Source organism: Canis aureus, chromosome 16 (genome assembly GCF_053574225.1).
Source record: "Canis aureus isolate CA01 chromosome 16, VMU_Caureus_v.1.0, whole genome shotgun sequence".
Classification (NCBI taxonomy): Eukaryota; Metazoa; Chordata; class Mammalia; order Carnivora; family Canidae; genus Canis; species Canis aureus.
The window spans coordinates 14,331,341-14,351,004 of NC_135626.1; the positions used below are offsets into that span (position 1 = coordinate 14,331,341).

Genomic DNA, 19,664 nt, shown 5'->3' on the forward strand with positions numbered 1-19,664 from the left:
CCTCCACACCCAGACGTCTTCCCACACTGCACCCACCCCACATCCAGGGGAGGCTCAGCAAACAGCATGGACGCCTTGGGTCCTGCCTGCCCTGCATCTGTTTGGTCTCCCTCTGAGTAAAACAGCTCTGTGCTCCATCCACCCCCAGAGGGAGCATCTTGCCAGCCTGGCTGACCAGGGCACCCACCCTGCTGGCCACAGTGACTAGCTCAGGAGTGGGCAGGAGAACTCAGCAGACCTCACTCCCAGAGCTAAGGGCCAGTTATATATCCCATTATCCCTAAATCCAACATGAGTTGGATTTCTCCCACTCTCCATTGAGGAAGTCTAAGATAAAGAGCTTGGTGGGTGTAAGAGTACAGTGGAGAAAAGCCCACTCAGCCTGCTCCGTCATCACACCAACTCCAATTCCAGGCCAAGCACTGTACTAAGTACAGACAGCACCAGGTGGGAGCCCAGGCCTGGGTGCCATGCAGGTTACTAATAACACAATTCTTATTGCAAATTACTTACTTTTTTATCAATTAGAGAGAGTTCATAGTGAACCCATCACTGGAGCACATCATCTGACATTCTTTCATGTGGGAGAGTATGAAGTGAGGTTATGCCAACAAGCTTGGGCACTTCCAACCTCCCATCATCTAGTCTTATCTGTACACACACACAACCATGCTTTCATGAGATCCAACATCTTATTCCAGGGGAAGAGGCAGCTGAGAGCTGCTCTCATGCAGGCCCTCATAGTCTACAGACACACTCAGGTGAATACCGAGGGAAGAGGCCACAACCCAGTAGGGATGCAGGCCCAGGCCCAGCCCCAAGCATCTGGAGGTCAGCAGGGTGGCCCAGAGACCAGACAGGCAGGAGTTTCAGGTCCTTAGTTTCCCTGTCTGTAAAACGGACAGACAGGAGCATTTCAAGGCTCCAGCTGCTGCCACCTGGAGGCTGGATTCTCCCACCAGGGGTTCTGTTCTCTTGCATGGTAACCACAAAAGATGGAGTAATGGATGCAGACCCCTGGCCAAGGGGTAGCAATGGCCTGGCGGCATCAGCAGGAAGAGACATGGAACCCACAGCATCCTGAACATCCTTGAAGCAACTAAGATCCAGGAACCTTGGAGAGTCCAGATGGACCCACGCCCTTCTTAGTCCTCAGAGTAAGGGCCCACAGAGACAGAAGGGACGATCCCAGATGACTTATATTTTACTCTCTGAGCTCTAGAGGGATGTGAGAACCATTTAGAGCACCTTCCACTCTCCCTTCCACAGCTCCAGGCTCCTGAGTTTTAGAGCCGTGTGACCCCCAGCAAGTAACCTGACCTGAGGCCTCAGTTTCCCCCTCTGTAATATGATGGCTGCCACCACACTCACAAGATTGCAAATGAATGTGAATACTCAGGACAGGCTCCATGCCATAATGGAAGTCGTTCTAACTATCACCTGCTACAATCCCACCCCCTCCATGGTCCCACTCAGCTCCCCGTCGCCCCTGCTCTGACCCCTCAGTTCCTTTTCTACGAGGGGTCCACGCACTCTCTGGGAAAGACTGTGAGTCAGAGAAAAGAGAACCACTTTGTAAGCTAGGCCCAGCCCTCCCACCCCCACCAAGCACAGCCCAGCTTCCTCCCAGACCTCCGCTGACTCAGATGGCCAAGCAGTCAGAATGGAGACAAAACAAGCCATGGGGACAGGGGAGCCAAGGGCAGTGCCTCTATCTGGGAGTTTACGATGGGTGGCACTGACCTAACCACTTCGCTCCTTTCAGTGTCACACCACCTCTGAGATGGTACCACTGTTACCCTCATTTTACAGATGAGGACACTGAGGCACAGAGAGGTCAAGGAACTTGACAAAATTTGCCCAGCACAATGGTGGCAGAATTAGGTCGGATTCCAGAAACCAAGTTATCAGTCATTGTTCTATATGATAATCTGCACTGACAAATGCCCATCACCAGGTCAAACCTGCCCCACTAACTCTGGAACCTACACAAAGGCCCAATTCATGCAGTGCCCATTTTACAGACAGGGAAACTAAGGACCTGAAAGCAAAGCACAGCTCAACAGCTAAGAGAAACCAAGGATGAAGTCAGAAAGAGCCTCCACCAGGCAAGAGAGACTCCTCCTCTCCTGAGATTGCTCCTTCCCCTTCCATGGAGCCAACTTGGGGTCACCAGGTCACAAGGCTCTGGTTTCCCTGGGGGAGGCCTGTGGGTGTTTCTGGTCCAGCTGAGGGACAAGTTCCCACCAGAACTTGGAACTAGGGGACAGAGCTCCAGGGGACCCACCCAGCTCCCCAGGCTTTAGATAAACGTGGAGCTGAGAACACGGGCTAGGACCAGAGGAGGAAGAAGCTCAAGCCCCTGCCAATAGCCCCTGCACTGTGTCTATAGGCCCCTGGGGGCAGGAGGAAGGGAGCAGCAATGTGGTTTCCCCTACTTCGATAGCTCTGTCTTCACAGCCACTAGTGGGAGCTGAAGGAGGAGACAAGCATGGAGAGGAGCTGCTATGGGAAGCTCAGAAAACAGATGCCCCTGGAGAAACAGGCACTAGATCATTTGGCCTAGATCCTCCCCTGCTCCACACAGCAGGAGCTGGCACCAGTAGGGACCAGGTGGGGCTCAGCTCTCCTCCCACCTTGACCACTGAACCACCCTCAGCAGGCCACATACTCTTTTGGGACTTCAGCTGACCTTTCCTCAAAGGGGAGGCTACATTCACCCCTGCTTCCTTCATAAGCCAAGTGCGGACACAAGACAGTGGCAGAGAAGGACACTCTGATCTTCAGGAAAACAGGCTGCAATGGCATTCAGAGCCAGCAAACACTCATCAGTTAGAAATCCACACCTTGGGATGGAGACAAAATGAGGTCTAACACCTGCACTGTGATTTACTGTGCACTGATCACTTCCCCACACACACTATCTCAAGGGCCAGACTGAATTTCCCATTGCACAAGTTCTGAAAAGCAAGACGATGACAAAAGATTGCAAGAGCAGTGCTAGTGCAAAAAGCAGACTCCAAGAGTAGGCCCCTGAGTCAAGACTGTTGGGTTTATTCTGATCTGCTCAGTATTGCCAGGCTACCAAAAGAACTGCTAGCAACGTGTGGCTAAAGACTAAAAAGCTATCAAATTGGGACACCTGGGTGGCTCAGTGGTTAAGTGTCTGCCTTTGGCTCCAGTCGTGATCCCAGGGTCCTGGGATCAAGTCCCAGATCAGACTCCCAAAGGGGAGTCTGCTTCTCCCTCTGCCTATGTCTCTGCTTCTCTCTCTGTGTCTCTCATGAATAAATAAATATAATCTTTAAAAAGAAACAAACAAACAAACCTGGACAATGGTACAAGGATAGAAGGAAACAGGACTCCCATCGTTAAGGTAGCTATTTGGCAACATCTATCAAAATTTTAAGTGCAAGGGCAGCCCTGGTGGCCCAGCCTACAGCCTTCAGCCTGGAGTGTGATCCTGGAGACCCAGGATCGAGTCCTACGTCAGGCTCCCTGCATGGAGCCTGCTTCTCCCTCTGTCTGTGTCTCTGCCTCTCTCTCTCTCTCTCTCTCTCTCTCTCTGTGTCTGTCATAAATAAATAAATAAAATCCTAAAAAAAAATTTTAAGTGCACATACCCTTTGTGCCAGAGTTTTGTCTTTAGAGATTTATTCCACATGTAAACTCATACATAGACAAGATCTATGCATATGCATGCTAATTACACCGTTGTTTGAAATAGCAAATACAAATAAATAAATAAATAAAATATAAAAAATAAAAACATAAAGCCATTCTCATTTTAAAAATAAAGGTTTTTTACTTATTTATTTATTCGTAGAGACACAGAGAGAGAGAGAGGCAGAGACACAGGCAGAGGGAGAAGCAGGCCCCATGCAGGGAGCCCGACGTGGACCCCTGGGTCTCCAGGATCACACCCCGGGCGGCAGGCAGTGCCAAACTGCTGTGCCACTGGGGCTGCCCGCAGTGAAAGAATCTTAAGCAGAGTCCACACCAGCATGAGCTTGATCTCACCACTTTAAGGTCGACCTGAGCCGAAATCAGGAGTCAGATGCTCAACTGACTGAGCCACCCAGGCACCCCTTAAATAAATAAATAAATTCTTATACGTGCCTCGACAATTTCTGGAATGGAACATAAGCAATGGTCCAAGCAAGACTAGTTACCTCGGAAGAATGGGGCTAGCATTGAAATTTGGAGGGAAGGGACTTTTCATTTTATGTCCTTTTGTACTGCTTGATTGATTGATTGATTGATTTTTTTATTTTTATTTTTTTTGCCACGAACATGTTATAAGTTAAAGAAAAAAAATATTAAGTATATGAATGGAGGGCAGCCCGGGTGGCTCAGTAGTTTAGCGCCGCCTTCAGACCAGGGTGTGGTCCTGGAGACCTGGGATCGAGTCCCATGTTGGGCTCCCTGCATGGAGCCTGCTTCTCCCTCTGCCTGTGTCTCTGCCTCTCTCTCTCTCTCTCTCTCTGTATAAAAACTTAAAAAAAAAAAGTATATGAATGGAAAAATAAAACAAGCAAGAGCTGAAACAGTATCAACTACAAAGGCTCATTTCTTTAAAAACTTCTTAAGCTACTTGGAGCTCAAACAGTGCTCCCAGTCCTGGGACACCTCTTCTACTCTGAAGGGAAGTCGGTCTCTTTCCAGAAAGGGCAGGCAGCCCAGGATCTCTCTTTCACTGCCTGACTCCAAATGGTCCTTCTATCCACTCTTCTTTTAAGCAAAGAGCTTGTGCTTTAATCTTAAAACTCAAAGGTGGGGCACCTGGGTGGCACAGCGGTTAAGCGTCTTCCTTTGGCTCAAGGTGTGATCCCGGAATCCTGGGATTGAGCCCCACATAGGGCTCCCTACATGGAGCCTGCTTCTCTCTCTGCCTATGTCTCTGCCTTTCTCTCTCTGTGCCTCTCATGAATAAATGAATAAAATCTTTAAAAAGAAAAAAAAAAAAGAAAACTCAAAAGAAACCAATATATAGCTTTGCTGGAGGAAATTTGACAACACAAATTAGAATCCTTATGTGCATGTCAAGGTGGCTTCTGCAGTAAACTTCAAGGCCTGTTTTTGGATCTGGGTGTTGGTTTTACATGGGTGTGTCAACTTTTTGAAATTCACCCATACACTTAAAATCTGTGCACTTTTCTGTATGTATATTATGCTTTCATAAAGAGGTTTGTTTCTTCATATGTATGCTTTTGAACTAGCAATTTTGTTCCCAATTCCACACCATCCCAAGAAGAAAAGAATCAGGGCTGTGCGTCAAGTTGTACTTTTGAAGGTCTCCAGCACAGTGTTGTCATAACTGTGAAACTATGAGAATGACCTAAATTACAGACAAGTTAAGTTCAAGAAAGATTGTGCCTCCTAACAACCGAGTGTATTCCAGCCAATATAAAGTAGTTGTAGGGCAGCCCCGGTGGCGCAGCGGTGTGGCGCTGCCTGCAGCCTGGGGTGTGATCCTGGAGACCCGGGATCAAGTCCCACATCGGGCTTCCTGCAGGGAGCCTGCTTCTCCCTCTGCCTGTGTCTCTGCCTCTCTCTTCGCTCTCTCTGAATGAATAAATAAATAAATCTTTAAAAATAAATAAATAAATAAGTAGTTGTAGAAATACATGTAATGACACGGGAAAACAGTTGCAGTATATTTCTGAATGGAATAAAACAAGCTAAATATTATGTTCCATGCCATATCATTCAAGGGGTGAGGCTAAGGATCATGATTTTTTTTACTTCTTTATGCTTTTCTGAATTTTCTCTTTTCTGAAATAAGCATGCAGTACTTCTATAATTAGAAAAAGCACAATAAAGGGGCACCTGGGTGGCTCAGTCAGCTAGGCGTCTGCCTTCAGCTCAGGTCATGATCCCAGTGTCCTAGGATCAAGCCCCACATCAGGCTTCTTGCTTAGCGGGGACCCTTCTTCTCCCTCTCCCTCTGCCTTTGCCTGCCACTCCCCCTGCTTATGCTCTGTCAAATACATAAATAATATCTTTAAAATAAAAAAAGGAAAGAAAAAGAAAAGCACAATAAACCCTACTTAATGACAAATAAATTTTGCTAAAGGAGACCAGAAAGGGGACAAGCCCAGGTTTCCAAAGGCGCTGGGCATGAGAGTCACCTGGGGCTTAAAATAACCTTGGTTCAAACCCCAGCCCTGCTGCTTACTAGCAGTGTGACCCAGGGCAAGTCCCTCAACTTCTCTGTATCTCAGACCAGACACCCCATCTATAAAATGGAGACAATAGGAGTACCCACCTCAGAGGACTGCTGGGAGGGGTAAATGAGCTACTATGCATGAAGCCTTCAGAGGAGTGCCCGGCAGAGACCTACAGATGTGTCAGCCAGTGGTACTGCTCAAGTTCTGATTCCATCATTCTAGAGTGGGGCCTGGGAATCTGCACACTTAACAAATTCCCCTGGTGACTCTGGGCCAGTGAGAAATCCATGACAACAGTCCTGTTATCTTTGGTGGCCCTGGAACTATCTGAAGGAGATCTCAGTAAAGGAGATCACAGGGCCAGCTCTTCATGATCCCTCTGTCCAGTGGGGTCACTCCCAACCCTCCCCTACACCAGCAGAGCCTCTCCTGAATGGGCTGGAATGTGGGCATCAGCACCCTCTGCAGGCAATTTTGGGTAGTGCAAAGGAAGAAAAAGGGGTGGCTGGCTTGCATTTCTAGGATGGCAGCCGTACTGCCCCCTGGCATGAGGGATGGGGGCTGCGGGAATCCTAGGTCCTGCAGGAGATAAAGCCACAACTATCTCCTGGTGTCAGAACACATGGGTTCCAGTCCTGGTCTCACATCAAATATAGCTGAGGGGAAACCTACTCCAATGCCCTCTGCCTCCGTTTTCTTCATCTGTAAAGAATAACTGCACTCATTTCTCGAGAATCTCCCATGAACCAGTTATGTCATACCGCTTACTTTACTTAAGCCTTGCCACAACCATGTCCTCTCTCCCGGTGAGGAAATAGAGCCATAGAGAAATTAAGGAGCTTGCCCAAGGTCATAGCGCTGGCAGGTGCAAGGGGCAGAATTCAAACCCACAGGCCCTGCTTTTAATGAGCCTGCTGTTCCTATAGAGCATGAGGGAGGGACCAGATGAGAACTAGGGCTAGGCTGGGTTCCGGCAAACCAAGAGTCTTCCTGGGCCCCTGCTAACGCCAAGTGAGGAGCAGCCCCAACTGGGCCAAGAAAGCACACCCTGAGATACCTCCCCAGAGCCTGGCAAACTGGGCTGGGGAGAGATCCTTCTGTCAGATGAATAGTGACTCAGGTGGAAGCAGGTGGAGGATGAAGGAGAGGTAAGGAGCACCCCCAAACACTTTTAAAAAGCCCCACAGCTCAAACACAGTATGCTCAAGATGCACTTATCACGATTCTCCTGAATAAAACTGGGGGTCCTAGTGGGGTTTGCCCTCACAGGCCCAGAGGAATGCTGCTGGAGTCCCAGCCTTGGGACATCTCCATAAATGCTTGTCCCTTGCCTCTGTGAAGGGAACAGCGCTAACTCAGAAGGACACAACAAATAGAGACAGAAAAGGCCCTTTCCACTCAAGGCCCCCCTCTTCCCCACCCTTAAACAGCCTCCAAACAGTTAGGGTCCTCCTGTATCACAAACAGGCATGGGGGAGAAATCAGGGCTGGATCCTGCAGCATGGTGAAAACCCGGACCAACACCTCACTTGGGGATAGGGGACCTGTAGGTGAACTACAGTCACCGCTAAAGAAATAACCCAGTGGGGGTAGCTGGGTGGCTCAGTCTGTGAAGCATCTGCCTTTGGCTTAGGTCATGACCCTGGGGTCCTGGGATCCAGCCCCGCATCAGCAAGCAGTCTGCTCCTCCTTCTCCCTCTGCTGTTCCCCTGCTTGTGTGTGTGTGCACTCTCTCTCTCTGTCAAATAAATAAAATCTTAAAAAGGCAGGGGGAGGGGGGCTCAGTCGGTTAAGCGTCTGCCTTTGGCTCAGGTCATGATCTCGGGGTCCTGGGATACAGCCCCAGGACAGGCTCCCTGCTCAGCGGGCAGTCTGCTTCCCTCTCTCCCTCTGCACACCACTCTCCCTGCTTATACTCTCTCTCTCTGTGTCAAATGAATGAAATGAAATGAAATGAAATGAAATGAATTAGAAAGAAAGAAAGAAAGAAAGAAAGAAAGAAAGAAAGAAAGAAAGAAAGAAAGGAAGAAAGAAAGAAAGAAAGAGGGCAGCCCTGGTGGCGCGCAGTGGTTTAGCACTGCCTGCAGCCCAGAGTGTGATCCTGGGGACCCTGGATCGAGTCCCATGTCGGGCTCCCTTCATGGACCCTGCTTCTCCCTCTGCCTGTGCCTCTGCCCCCCCGTGTCTCTATGAATAAATAAATAAAATAGAAAGAAAGAAAGAAAGAAAGAAAGAAAGAAAGAAAGAAAGAAAGAAAGAAAGAAAGAAAGAAGCTAATGTTGTCCCCATTTTACAGATGGAAAAATTGGGGCACAAAGAGACTAAGTAATTTTCTCAAGGTCACATTCTTAGGAAGTAACTGTGGCAGGTTGACTGTATTTTCCAAAGACAGCAAAAAAAAAAAAACAAAAAAAACAAAAAACAAAGACAGCCACACCATCCCACAATACATCCCCCATCCCACATGCTCATATTACCATGTGACACTGACACCCCTCTCCACTAAGAGGTGGAATCTCTCTTCCCTCCTCCTAGATCTGTATGAACCTGTGACTGTGGCAGGAACAATGCTGCACCATCTCCAAGGATAAGTAAGAAAAACTAAAAAAAAAAAAAAAAGAAAAAGAAAAGAAAAACTAAAATAGCTTCTGCTGGCTCTTTCTTGGGATTCTTGCCCCTTCACCCAGCCCCAATGCTGTGAGGAAGCCCAAAGTAGCACACAGGGATGTGACAAGAAGACAGAGCACACGGAGAGGCCCATGTAGTAAGGAACTGAGTCCTCAAGCCAACAGCCAGCATTAAATGCCAGACACGAGCAACTTAGCCTTCAGACCAGCCCCACTTTGAGCCACCCGGATGATGACTGCTCTGCCCAAAGTACAGATTCCTGAGCAAAACAAATATCACCATTGTTTTAAGCCATAAGCTTCTGGGCAGTTTATTATGCAGAATAAAATAATCAGAACAGGGGCGCCTGGGTGGCTCAGCTGGCTATGCATCTTCCTTGAGCTCAGGTCATGATGCCAGGGCCCTGCTCAGTGGGGAGTCTGCCTCTCCCTCTCCCTCTGCCCCTCGTCCCATTTGTAATTTCTTTCTCTCACTCTCTCCTCTCTCTCAAATAAGTAATAAATAAAATCCTTTCAAAATAAAATAAAATAACCAGAACAGCAATGGAGCCAGAACTAGAACCCAGCACAGCACGCTGGCCCCAGAGCCTGTGCCCCTGGCCATCCTACGATGGTCTCTGCTGTGTGAGAGACAGCACAGAGGAGGATTTTAGAGCTACGGCCTTGAGTCAGACATATCTGCATATATTCATTCATTATTCATTAATTTAATAAGTGCCTATTTACTGCATCCTGGGATATTGTGATTTATAAGAAATATGTATTTGGCCTCTGTCTACAATTCCCAGCTCATAGCTCCCCAAACTCTTGGAATTTCGCAAGTGCTGAGAGTGATAAAGGTGTCTCATTATGTGAACAAGGTGATTTTTTTTAAAGATTGTATTTATTTATTCATGAGAGACAGAGAGAGGCAGAGACACAGGCAGAGGGAGAAGCAGGTTCCCCATGGGGAGCCTGATGTGGGCTAACCCCCAAGATCACATGCCCAGAGCCAAAGGCAGGCACTCAACCACTGAGCCACCCAGGCGCCCTGCCCCACAAAGGTGACTTTTTTTTCTTTTTTTTTTTTTAAGATTTATTTATTTATTCATTCAGAGAGAGAGAGGCAGAAACACAGGCAGAGGGAGAAGCAGGCTCCATGCAGGAAGCCTGACATGGGACTCGATCCCAGGTCTCCAGGATCACACCCCAGGCTGCAGGTGGCGCCAAACCGCTGTGCCACCAGGGCTGCCCCAAAGGTGACTTTTTAAAGCACTAAGGGTTAGAGGCTGGTTGCCAAGAGAATCAATCACGTGATTAGAGGGCTAGCACTTTTAGTCCTATCCCCTAACCCCCAAAGAGGGTAGGGGGCTGGAGGGTGATTCAAAGGCCAATGGCTGATGACTTGACCAATGACTATGTAATGAAGCCTCCGTAAAAAGGCACAAGGACAGGGCTGGGAGCACTTCCATGTTGGTTGACCTGTGGAGGATGGGGAGAGTGGCGCTCTTGGAGACAGCATGGGCCCCACCCTGTCCCACACACTGCCCCCACACACCTCTTTCATCTGCCTGCTCCTGATTTACTTCCTTTCATAATAAATGGGTAATTTAGTAAGAAAAATGTTTCTTGGGAGTTCTGTGAGCTGTTCCAGCAAATTACCCCAACCTGAAGAGGAGGTCCTGAGAAGCTCTGATTTATAGCCAGTTGATAAGAAGCACAGGTGGCAGCTTGGGCTTGACTAGCATCTGTTGGACTGAACCCTTTAACTGTGGAATGCGATGCTATCTCTGGGTGTAGATTGTGTCAGGATTGAGTTGAATGCTCAGACACCCCGTTGGTGTCCAAAAGTCGTTTTGTAACATATATGGGGAAACCTACACATCCATACACACACACACACACACACACACACACACACTGGAATTGGTCTCAGACCATCCCTACTGTGTTCCAGGCTCTGCTAGTGCTGAGGATACAATGGTGAACAAAATGGATTCCTGCCCCCCGGGGAGTAGGGGATGAAAGATTAAAGAGGGATAACTTCATACCCATATTTACAACACGTTGATAGGATCCAAAAGGGCCTGGGTGGGTGGGGAGCCCTGTTTGGAGAGGGTGATCTGGGACAGCCACTCTCAAGGGGAGACTGCAAGAATGAGATGGTCCAGCTTTGTGAAGAGTGAACAGAACAGCAGCAAAAGTCAAGAACAGAGCTGGGTTACATCCCGGCTCCACTACTTACTAGCTGTGTGATCCTGTGGCACTGACTCAGCCTCTCTGAGCCTCCACTTCCTCATAAAATGGAGATGCTTTCAGAACCCACTTCATAGTATCGCTCTCAGGAGCCAATGAGCTAATACCTGCACAGTGAACAGTCCAGGATCTGGTGCAGGAAGAGCTCCATAAATATAAATGATTGTGGCAACAGGAATTACTTGAGGACAAGGGCCCCAGTGCAATGCCCAGAGCTCCAGAGACCACTCTGCTCCCTGTCAGAAACTGGGCTGGCCACAGCTACCCAGGAAGAGGACATGGATGGGAGGGATCAGAGCGGGGGGGGGGGGGGGGGGCTTCCCACAGCTACACTGATACTCAGGCCTCTGAGGGAGGCAGGGATCAAGTGTATGGGGTGCACACATACTTCCCTGAAGCATGCTGACACATACAGCCAAGCTTCTGCCCACCTCCTGCAGCCGTGCCTGACTCATCTCCTCAATCTAGGGCTCACCCATCTGCCACCCTAGGTTCAGATCTCAAAGCATGGGGCTGGAAGTTGCACTGGTTATCCTTCCTAGGCCCTGCCCCAAAGGTAATGCGCACCCACACAGCCAGCGGGAAAGAAGCAACTTCCTCAAAACAGAAGGAGGTCCAGGGACAGGAAACTTGGAGAGACAGCAGAGCAGGGAAGGGCAGAAGACTAAGAAGCCCCAGGGCTGAGGAAATCCTGCTGGGGTCAGGTATCACCTGCCAGGAGACAGTCACACCCTTGAGGACTCTGGAGAGCGCCCAGTGTATGAACAACACACATACCAGAGGAAAGAACAGAAACACACAAGAATGCACACAGCAATGCACATGGGGACATACTCAGAGGACCCACACATACAAAGATGTGCAGCAACATGCCCACCACAGACACTTGTGCACATTCCACTGTGCCTGACTGCCCATCACTCCTCTCCTGCTCTTGCTCACTGCCAGTTATCTAATCAGCAAGGTCCCCAGGTGCCCATGCCTGCTGCCATCTGCTGACCCAGACCTGGCAGGGCCCAGCCAGCCTACCCAGCATAATCCAGGAAGGAGACTGCCAGCCCTGGATCTGAACTAGGGAAGGTGGTGGGAAACCAGGCGGCCCTGAGACCTTAGTGTGGGCACAGCCAAGGGCTCAGCACACTCTGGTTTTAGGCCAAGTCCCCCAGAGCACACAACTCATCTTGATGTCCCATCTGCTGTGAGAGTCCCTATGGCTGCTTTACATCTTGAGCAGGTGGAAAGGAATCCTCTCATAACTATACAGAAGCCCTGAAGGATTGTGGCAAACAGAAAAAAAAAAAAAAAAAAAAAACTATAGCATGGCAGGCTAAGATCAGAATGAAGCAGAACTTCGCACTAGAGAAGCACCAAAGCATTGAAAGAGAGGTATGGGCAAGACACCGTCATCTGGCTCCATAAAGAAGTCCTCTTTGGGGCACCTGGGTGGTCCAGTGGTTGAGCGTCTGCCTTCATCTCAGATGGTGATCCCGGGGTCCTGGGATCGAGTCCTGCATCCGGCTCCCCACAGGGAGCCTGCTTCTCCCTCTGCCCGTGTCTCTGCCTCTCTCTGTGTCTCTCAATGAATAAATAAATAAAATATTTTTTAAATAAATAAAGAAGACATACACATGGCCAACAAGCACATGCTGAGAAAATGCTCTGCATCACTTGCCATGAGGGAAATACAAATCAAAAGCACAATGAGATACCACCTCACACCAGTGAATGGTGAAAATTAACAAGACAGGAAACAACAAATGTTGGAGAGGATGCAGAGAAAGGAGAACCCTCTTGCACTGTTGGTGGGAATGTGAACTGGTACAGCCACTCTGGAAAACAGTGTGGAGGTTCCTCAAAGAGTTAAAAATAGAGCTAGCCTATGACCCAGCAATTGCACTAAGATACTGATGCAGTGAAAGACTGAGACACCTGCACCCCAATGTTTATAGCAGCAATGTCCACAATAGCCAAACTGTGGAAGGAGCCTCGGTGTCCATCACCTGATGAATGGATAAAGAAGATGTGGTCTCAAAAAAAAAAAAAAAAAGAAGAAGAAGATGTGGTCTCTATATACAATGGAATATTACTCAGCCATCAGAGAGGATGAATACCCACCGTTTGCTTTGATGTGGATGGAACTGGAGGGTATGATGCTGAGTGAAGTAGGTCAATCGGAGAAGGACAATCATACGGTTTCACTCATACGGGGATTATAAAAATAGTGAAAGGGATTATAGGGGAAGGAGAGAAAATGAGTGGGAAAAATTAGAGAGGGTGACAAAGCATGAGAGACTCCTATCTCTGGGAAATGAACAAGGGGTAGTAGAAGGAGAGGTGGGCAGGGGGGATGGAGGGATGGGGTGACTGGGTGATGGGCACTGAGGGGGGCAGTTGACGGGATGAGCACTTGGTGTTATACTATATGTTGAAAAATTAAACTCCAATAAAAAAGTAATACAGGGGAGCCCTGGTGGCTCAGCAGTTTAATGCTGCCTACTTAGGCCTAATCAGCCTAGGGCGTGATCCTGGAGACCTAGGATCGAGTCCCACGTCGGGCTCCCTGCATGGAGCCTGCTTCTCCCTCTGCCTGTGTCTCTGCCTCTCTCTCTCTCTCTCTCTCTGTGTGTGTCTCACGAATAAATAAATAAAATATTTAATTAATAATAATAATATAAATAAATAAATAAATAAATAAATAAATAAATAAATCTTTAAAACATGTATCCTTCGGGCGCCTGAGTGGCTCAGTTGGTTAGGCATCTGCCTTACACTCAGGTCATGATTCTAGGGTCCTGGGATTGAGCTCCACATCAGGCTCCCCAGGGGAAGCCTGCTTCTGTCTGCATAAATCTCTGCCTCTCTGTCTCTCATGAATGAATAAACAAATAATAATAAAATAATAAAAATGCATCCTCATTCTGCTTTCCTCTTTCCTAATTTTTTTAAATAAGCTCTATACCCACCATGGAGCTTGAACTCACAATCCTGAGATCAAGAGTCCCATGCTTCACGGACTAAGTCAGCCAGCCACCTCCATGCTTTCCCCTTTCCCCTTCATGCCCTTTGCTGCACCCTTGTTTCCCAAGATCACCTCCCAAATAAACCATCACACACAAGCCTTTCTCTCAGCTTCTGATTGTGGGAACACAGGTGGAGACACAGTGAGATGGCAGTGGGGCTGAGATACAAACCCAGGTCTGAGTAACAACAGAGCCCTTATGCTTAACCAGCTGCTGCCACCACCATCCATGCCGGGTCCCTTTTCTTCAAGAGTCAAGTCATTCTGAACCATGGTGGTTCAGCCACACTTGCTCCAGACAGAAACAGGGAGAAGAGGGTATTAGGGTGCCTGCAGCAGGAGGGTCATCTCTCTGGAAATTGAGCCACCTCCACCAAATTGGTTCAACACCCTGGGCTGAGCAGGAGTCCCAGCTAGATGTGCCCAGGCCCTACCCATGTTTGGCATCTGACTCTATCCAGAAACTTCTATGCCCTTCAGCTCCAGTCCCCCATTGCAGCCCCAAACAGGCCCCCCAAGGTCCCCCAAGGGCATCCCCACTCTTCAACATCTCGGAAAAGACAAGGGACCTCAGGTAGCTTCTTGAAGCCTGAACAGCCAGATCTAGCAGACACCCACACTGCCCCACCCCTGGACTCAGAAAACCCAACACACCTGCCTGGAGATGAGGACAGAGCCTCTCCCAACTCCTGCCCAAGTCGCAAAGATGTGATGAGACTTTCCTGGGGGAATCACTCCTGGGACCTCACAGCCCTGAGTCACTCCCAGCCTCCCCACACAACCCCACTCCTACCATCCCCCGCCCCCTCCACTGTTTGAATCCTCCTTAACCCACAGCAAAGGGTGGGGGTTCTTCCCTCTGCCTGGGGAACTGAGGCCTGTGGGGCTTAAGGTAAAGCCACAGGGTCACAGAGCAGGAAAAGAACCCAAGAGCTCTGGCACCCAGCCCAGAACAACCCTATTATTCCCCAGGGAGGCTGCTCTGAAGGGGGCCACTCACCAGAGGCAGCATTCAGAGCCCAAACCCCACTTGCATATAAATGCCCTTCAGTGTGTTAAGAAGGGTATATAAAGAGCTACAGGAAACAGATGAGGAAGAAGGATGCCCCCCCCCCCCAGCTTCCTGGTCCAGACACGCAGCATCTGGTGTGGACTCTACAGAGTCCTGAGGTCTCCTGAACACAGATCGGCCCTCGACCCCCCACCCAAGACTGGCTCTCCCACACCCACTCACCCAGGGCCTCCAGCAATGAGCACCAGGCTGGTGGCTGGCCCTACCCCTGAGGTCCACTAAGGCCTCTCTGCCAGCACCCCGCCATCCTAGCTCCCCTCTCCGCAACAGGCACAGGTTGGAACGACGATGGGGTGGGGTTTATGCCCTTTGGGGAAAAAAAAACCACTAACCCAGACGAGCCACACAGTCCTCCTGGGGTTCCTGGCTGTTTTCTTCTGCCACCACCTGTAAACACCGCACCTCTGACCTCCACCTCTGTCAGCTTCTCTAGCCAAAGACTCTGGCAGGGGCTGAGCAACGTCTCACTCAGGCACACGCACCCGCATACGCGGCGTGTGTGCGCAATGCCCCACCCGCATGGATCGCTAAGGACAGTCACCCCATCTCCCAAACAGATCCCATTACGCCCAAGTGCCCTGTGGAACGCAGCTCAGAGCTCACACACGTACGGGGCTGCATTTCTCTTTGCAAACACACGCATTTACACTCACAACACACACCCCGACTCCACGTTCGGTCCCACCCAGGATTCGCGCCCTGATCCAGGCTGTTGATGGCATCACCGCCCGGCCCCGGACCCACTGACCTTCTCCGACGCGCGGCGCCCAGAGCTCACTCCTCGACGTGGACAGACTGTCAACAGTCAGCGGCCGCAGCTCCCCCCGCCCGTGCGCCCGCAGCGGCGGCGTCCTCGCGTCTCCATCCGGGCCGAGCCCCCTCCCGCGGCGGGCTTCCCCCGCTGCCCGCCCAGCCGCGTGCGCCGTCACTGGGGCGCGCACAGGCGCACGGCCGGCCCGCGGCCGCGAACGCACAAAGCTGCGCTCTCCGCCCCCCGCGGCCGCCGCGCACCTGGCGGGCGCGCCCCCGCCCCCGCCCCCGCCCCCGCCCCGCGCCGAGCCGCCCCCGCGCCCCCGCCCCGCCCCGCGCCGCCCCCGCGCCCCCCCCAGCCGCCCCCGAGCCGAGCCCCCCGCCCGCGCCGCGCCGCCCCGCCCCCGCCGCCGCCCGCTCGCACGGCCCGGGTCCCCGCGGTGTCCGGCCGGGCTCGCCCAGCGCCGCCGCCGCGCAGCTGCCCGAGGGGGTGGGAGGGGGTGGGAGGGGGTGGGGGTGGGGGAGCGCGGCGGGGCCCGAGCGCCGAGCCCCCAGCGGGGAAGCGCTCGTCGCCGGCGCTGGGAAACTGCCCGAGGCGGCTCCTCGGGAACAAAGGCGCGAGGCGGGGCAGGCGCGCGCCCAAGGGACCCGCGGGAGAGGAGGGAACAGCCCACCGGCCCACAGAAGTTTCTGGAGGATGGGGCCCCGGGCAGTGGGGAAGGAGGTGCGGAAAGATCCCGGGGTTCCTGGTCTATGGAGGCGGACGCTCCGGGGCTCTCCCCGGCTCTGCGTGGGGTGGGCCCAGGGAGGAGGTGCGGTGGTGAGGAGGAGGCCTCTAGCACTGCCAAACCCCGAAACTGCCCCCACTTTGTACCTAGCAGCCTGGGGCTCCCTTCGTCCACTCCGCGGACTTCCTCCCAGCTTCCGCCAAGCCAAGGATGCTCCTGAATTTGAAGGGGTCCTCTGGCAGCCTTTGGGATGCCTAGTCTTTTCCTTGGTAACATGCTCTCCAGGCGGCCTCCGGGATGAGAAGCTCACTCCCTCGGGGGCAGCACATGCCGTCCTCGGGCAAATCTAAGTGCTAAAAAGCCAATGCTTGGCTTCATGGAAATCTGTCTCGCCTGTTGGCCACAACATCACTCTGCTCTGGCCACCATGGCTTTCTGCTTCTAGAATGCACTTAGGGCCTTGTCCTTGCTGGTCCCGGACCCGCTCTTCTTTTCCATCCCATCTCCTGTGTCCCCTTACCCCTTCCACCACCAGCAGCTTCTCCATATGCCTGCCCCCGTGTGTCCTTCAGGACTCACCTCAAATGTCCCCTTCTCAGAGAGGCCTTCCACCTCATCCAAAGTCCTCTTCCCCCACACACACACACGTCACCCTTTCTCCATGCCCTGTTTTAGCACCTTCGGCACACTGATGGTCCTAGGAACTTCTCTCGTCTGTGCGTCTATGGTCCTTCTTTCCTGGTAGAGTATGTGCCCCATGGAAGCAGAATCCTTGTCTGCCTACAATGAGGCCCTGCAACACCAAGGCCTGACCCAGAGCAGGGTGAAAGGAAGAAAGGAAGACAGAGGTGGCCAGCCCATGGTCTGAGTCCCTTCAGCAGCTTTATCCATCATCCTGAAATGCACCCTGCTCAGCCCTTCCAGGGTAATACCTGGCACAGTGTTAGCAGAAGAAAGGTATTCAGTCCCTGTCCCCAAGGCAAAGAACAAATGAAGGAACCTTCGTCTTAGGGTCTGAGACTAAGACCTTCCCTCCCCTGCCCTGGACTCTGTCCTGAGCTCTTGCATCCCCAAGATGTAAGCATTTTCTTAAAACCTAAATCATGGGGCCATACCCAAGCTTCTAGTCAATCAGAACCCCTCAGACAGCTGATTCCCTTGTCTACCTCCCAGGTATAAGCAGGACTGGAGGCCAGAATAGATTTCTCCATCCCTATTAAACTGTACCTACTTGATTTGGGTCCCGAATCTGCCATCTTGCCTGTTGGGCTGGTGCCCAGGTTCCTACCATCAGCACTGTCACCAGCTCACCAGATCCTTCTTCAACAACCCACTCATAAACACGTGGAGCAGGATTCAGCAGCCAATGGCAGCCTGCTCATCAAACTCAGAACCATAGTCTTCTGCTCCACCACCTCCAACCTACTTTCTAGTCTAGAAAACAAATCAGAAAAGCGAATAAGCTTCCCCCAGCAGGATGGGTTCTCAGGGAATTTGCTTGCTGCTGCTGATTATCTTCTCCAAACTGTCTTTTTAAAAATAAACTCTTGGGCAGCCCAGGTGGCTCAGCGGTTTAGCACTGCCTTCGGCCCAGGGCGTGATCCCGGATATCTGGGATGGAGTCCCACGTCGGGCTCCCTGCATGGAGCCTGCTTCTCTGCCTGTGTCTCTGCCTCTCTATGTGTTTGTGTCTCTCAGGAATAAATAAATAAAATCTTTAAAAAAGGGATCCCTGGGTGGCGCAGCGGTTTGGCGCCTGCCTCTGGCCCAGGGCGCGATCCCGGAGACCCGGGATCGAATCCCACATCGGGTTCCCGGTGCATGGAGCCTGCTTCTCCCTCTGCCTGTGTCTCTGCCTCTCTCTCTCTCTCTCTGTGTGACTATCATAAATAAATAAAAATTAAGAAAAAAAATTTAAAAAAAAAATCTTTAAAAAATAAAATAAGTGGGTGGAGAGTTGGGGTGACTGGGTGATGGGCAATGAGGGGGCACTTGGCGGGAGGAGCACTGGGTGTTATGCTATATGTTGGCAAATTGAACTCCAATAAAAAAAATTTTTAATAAAATAAAAATGAACTCTGAAATATTCATTCAGGACGAATCCTGAGTTCCTTATTTATGCTTTCTGGACTTATTTCCTCTTTGTAAAAATAGATATTATCTCAGCTACCTCCTGCCTATGGGCAAATGCCTTATTCTCTGAGAGGCAGTGTGCATGGTGATTATATGCACTGCAACTTACTCGCTGTGCCTCAGTTTGGTCATCTGAAAAATGGGGAGAACAATAGTACTTACATCAGAGCATTGTTATGAAGATTAGATCAATTTATTCTTATAAAGTATTTACACATGACACATAATAAGCACTCAGAAAATTAGCTGTTAATATTGTCACAAAAATTAGTACAGCCACAGAGTATGGCAACCTCCCCTTCAAGTTCCTTGGGATATAGCTTTCCCAAGTATGAAAGCTGATTTTATTTCAAATAGCTCCATCCTGTCTCGTGATTGCTTCCCTCCTCCAAGAACTCAGCTGTACTCCTGTGACTCTCAAACACATTTGCGTTCTTTGGCTCAGAAGGCAGAGCAACTTTGTTAGCTTCAGGCCACTTGCATGGGCAGGAGGTCCCATCTCCTCTTCTTCCCTTGTCGTTACCTTGAGCAGGTAGAGCTGGCCAACCTGTCTTGGAGTCTGAGAGGCTAGCCTCTCTCCCAGCCTTCCTAGAGGTGAGCCTGCATTGTGTTCATTTGTCGTTCCCCCCCCCAATACTTCTTTAATCAACTCCTTCTCTGAAACATGACCTTAGGATGTAGCAGAGAACAAGCTGAAAAGGGCCCTGCTCTCATAAAGCTTACATTTGGAGGTGGGGGTTGAGGGGGTGTTGTCAGGGACAATGAACAAATGGACAAGATAATGTCCAATAGTGGCAAGAGTTTTGAAGAAGAAAAGGTGAGGGAGAAGCTACTTTATTATGTCAGATGGCAAATGTCACACAATAGGGTTTTGCATGTTGCCTGCAATTAAACCTGACCATGTGCCCTTCGTGTCCATGTGTCACTAGC

At 50.6% G+C, this 19,664-nt stretch overlaps 1 protein-coding gene across 6 annotated transcripts in view; it reads right to left on the bottom strand.

Annotated features, from left to right (window-relative positions):
• The window catches only part of RAP1GAP2 (RAP1 GTPase activating protein 2), a 224,356-nt gene that overhangs the window by 183,009 nt on the left and 21,683 nt on the right, over positions 1-19,664 (bottom strand). The window contains exon 1 of one of the 6 annotated variants that reach the window (XM_077851703.1): positions 17,833-17,851. The exons of 3 other annotated variants lie outside the window; for them this stretch is intronic. The gene's annotated coding sequence lies outside the window, so the exon portion shown is untranslated. Of the gene's footprint in view, positions 1-15,455; positions 15,567-15,871; positions 16,039-17,832; positions 17,852-19,664 lie in introns of those variants that run through there. 2 more of the 6 variants (XM_077851701.1, XM_077851702.1) reach the window with 2 other exon arrangements.